Source organism: Mustelus asterias, chromosome 18 (assembly GCF_964213995.1).
Source record: "Mustelus asterias chromosome 18, sMusAst1.hap1.1, whole genome shotgun sequence".
Lineage (NCBI taxonomy): Eukaryota > Metazoa > Chordata > Chondrichthyes > Carcharhiniformes > Triakidae > Mustelus > Mustelus asterias.
The window spans coordinates 80,189,366-80,192,623 of record NC_135818.1 but is presented as its reverse complement, the minus strand read 5'-3'; the positions used below and the strand labels follow the sequence as shown (position 1 = coordinate 80,192,623).

The 3,258-nt window shown below is 47.7% G+C and overlaps 1 non-coding gene across 1 annotated transcript; it reads right to left on the bottom strand.

Annotated features, from left to right (window-relative positions):
* Nucleotides 1-2,269: 2,269 nt before the first annotated feature.
* On the bottom strand, nucleotides 2,270-2,376 carry LOC144507389 (U6 spliceosomal RNA). The gene has a single exon (XR_013500085.1). It is a non-coding gene; the product is annotated as a U6 spliceosomal RNA (small nuclear RNA).
* Between the last annotated feature and the right edge of the window lie 882 nt (nucleotides 2,377-3,258).

The following is a 3,258-nucleotide window of genomic DNA, read 5'->3' as shown; positions in this document are numbered from 1 at the left end:
TGGAAAGGATACAGGAAACCAGGATTAAGGTGGAAGAGTCATCTTTTTTATTCATTCGTGAGACATGGGCGTCGCTGGCTGGCCAGCATTTATTTCCCATCGCTAGTTGCCCTTGAGAAGGTGGTGGTGAGCTGCCTTCTTGAATCACTGCTGTCTATGTGCTGTGGGTTGACCCACAATGCCGTTAGGGAGGGAATTCCAGGATTTTGACCCAGTGACTGCGAAGGAACGGCGATATATTTCCAAGTCAGGATGGGGAGTGACTTGGAGGGGAACTTGCAGGTGGTGGTGTTCCCATTTATCTGCTGCCCTTGTCCTTCTAGATGGAAGTGGTCGTGGGTTTGGAAGGTGCTGTCTAAGGATCTTTGGTGAATTGCTGCAGTGCATCTTGTAGATAGTACACACTGCTGCTACTGAGCGTCGGTGGTGAAGGGAGTGGATGTTTGTAGATGTGGTGTCAATCAAATGGGCTGCTTTGTCCTGGATGGTGTCAAGCTTCTTGAGTGTTGTTGGAGCTGCACCCATCCAGGCAAGTGGGGAGTATTCCATCACACTCCTGACTTGTGCCTTGTAGATGGTGGATAGGCTTTGGGGAGTCAGGAGGTGAGTTACTCACTGCAGTATTCCTATTCTCTGACCTGCTCTTGTAGCCACTGTGTTTATGTGGTGAGTCCAGTTGAATTTCTGGTCAATGGTAACCCCAAGGATGTTTCAGCACCGGAGAAATGGTCTAAATGATTTCTTTCTTTAAAGTTTCAAAGCCAATGCTCAGAGTGGACCGGGCAAACCCAAATCCATTCCTTACTCGCTCCAAAAGCCAAATTCAAAATCCAATTGAATCATAGGTACATAGGAATTAGGAGCAGAAGCAGGCAGTTCAGCCCTTCCAGCCGGCCCCACCATTCAATCAGATCATGGCTGATCTTTCCCTGGTCTCAAATCCACCTCCCCACCTGTTCCCCAGATCCCTTTAACCCATTTTTATCCAATTGAAGGTCCCCATAAGAAAGACATACAAGATCCAAGCTGACAAGATGTGGCATTGCGCCATCTTGGGGTTGATCTCAGCCAAAAGTTTGTGGTTCCATGATTCTCTTTCCCAAACTCAGTTAAGCACCTGACTGTATTGGTATTTGTTGCCCTCATTGGCAATTTATGGCTTCCCATTTTAAAGCCAGACTAGGGACAATTCAGTGAATGGGTCCATTCCTACTGGGATCTGGATTGCAAACATTGTCTGCATAAGATCCTTAAAAGCAACTCCAACATGACTGAGCGTTGGAAGTGGTGTCTGTTACTTGTCTCTCAGCCTCCTGCAGTTAATGGGACGAATGTTATTGCATCATTAACCTCTGCAGCAAATTTGCAATTTACCCATATTTTCCATTTGTTGTGATCAAAAACTGAACGGAAAATATTCTCCGGTGTCTGTCTTACTTCACTGACCCACATTCTGAAGGGGCACAGACACCATAGGCGGAATCTTCCAGTCCCCCCCCCCCCCCCAGCAGCAAGGGACGGGCAGGGGAGCTTAGTTTGACCGGAGGCCATATCAGCTTCCCAATGGCAGAATGAACTTTAGGAATTAAGTTCTCGGGACTTCAGAGGCGGATTAAAGGTAGGTAACTTCCCCACAAACTATACCGGGAAGTCCTGTTGCATTAGTGTGTCACGCGCACTCATTAAAAGGCCAACTCGCTGGAATGAAGTTCCCTATCAGTGAGAAATTAGAACTTTTACCGCTGTATACAGGTGATGTACACAGGGCGAGCTTCTTCTTTGCCACAACTTTGAGGTGAGTAGAAGCTTGACCCATATCGGGGTCCAGTCGGGCAGGCTGTGTGAAGGCTAAACATGGGAGGCAGGTGAAAGGTGAAGGTGGCGTGGGGGAGGGAGGGTGTCAGGGTGGGTGGAGGTTGGACACGGGAGGGAACCTAGGGGTGGGAGCCAAACCAAAGTGAAACTCTATGGACACAGTCTTTGTCACATGTATTAATATACAGTGAAAAGTTTTGTTTCTTGCACACTATACATATCGCACATAGAGAGGGAAAGGAGAGAATCCTTTTTTCAGTCAAGGCTAACCTTAGCAGAGGCAGAAGTCCCTTCACCAAAATCCCTTTATTTATAAACTCTAACAGCAGTACACCGAGTGTTAGCAGTTAGCAGTCTATCTCCGGGGGTATCAGAGGAACTGATGCTTCCGGTTAAATACAAAGCAAAGACTCCCTGATTGGCCCATCAATTGGATCCTTGATCAGGGACATCTTTTGTTGTGGAACACTTCACAAATTTGCGTGTCACCCTTGCACAGGGGCCATGCTCATCTTCTCTGTATTGTTCCAATTTTAGTATATGTGCTGTCTAAGCAAGCACTTAAGATTTGAACCCACGCCTCCAGAGGAGACAGTGACCTTAGCACAGCGCCTTAAACCGCTCGGCCATCCTGACATACAAAAGAAGGAGCTTTGTATTGGCTGGGAATCAAACCCGGGCCTCCAGCGTGGCAGGCAAGAATTCTCCAACTGAACCACCAATGCACACAGCAGATCCTTAATCAGGGAGTTCATATTCCAATAGGCCAACCTCAATGGCCTGATTGAAGTCATTCCACCACCTTATTGCAGCCTTCACCTGACTATTAGCATACAATGATAAATCACCAAGGAGGACTATTAAAGATTGGACGTGCCCAGCACAGCTTCCTCCAGACAGGTAGGGCAGCCTCTGGTTTTCTGCTGTGAAGAAGACAGTGTAGAGCTTCAGTCTGCCTCCCATGTTCAGCCTTCACGCAGCCTGCCCGACTGGACCCCGATATGTGGGTCTTTCTCAGAAGACTAAGGAAATTTGGCATGTCAGCTCCGACTCTCACCAACTTCTACAGATGCACCATAGAAAGCATTCTTTCTGGTTGTATCACAGCTTGGTATGGTTCCTGCTCTGCCCAAGACCACAAGGAACTACAAAAAGTCGTGAATGTAGCCCAATCCATCACGCAAACCAGCCTCCCATCCATTGACTCTGTCCACACTTCCCGCTGCCTCGGCAAAGCAGCCAGCATAATTAAGGACCCCACGCATCCCGGACATTCTCTCTTCCACTTTCTTCCTTTGGGAAAAAGATACAAAAGCCTGAGGTCACGTACCAACCGACTCAAGAATAGCTTCTACACTGCTGCTGTCAGACTTTTGAATGGACCTACCTCGCATTAAGTGGATCTTTCTCTACACCCTAGCTATGACTGTAACACTACATTCT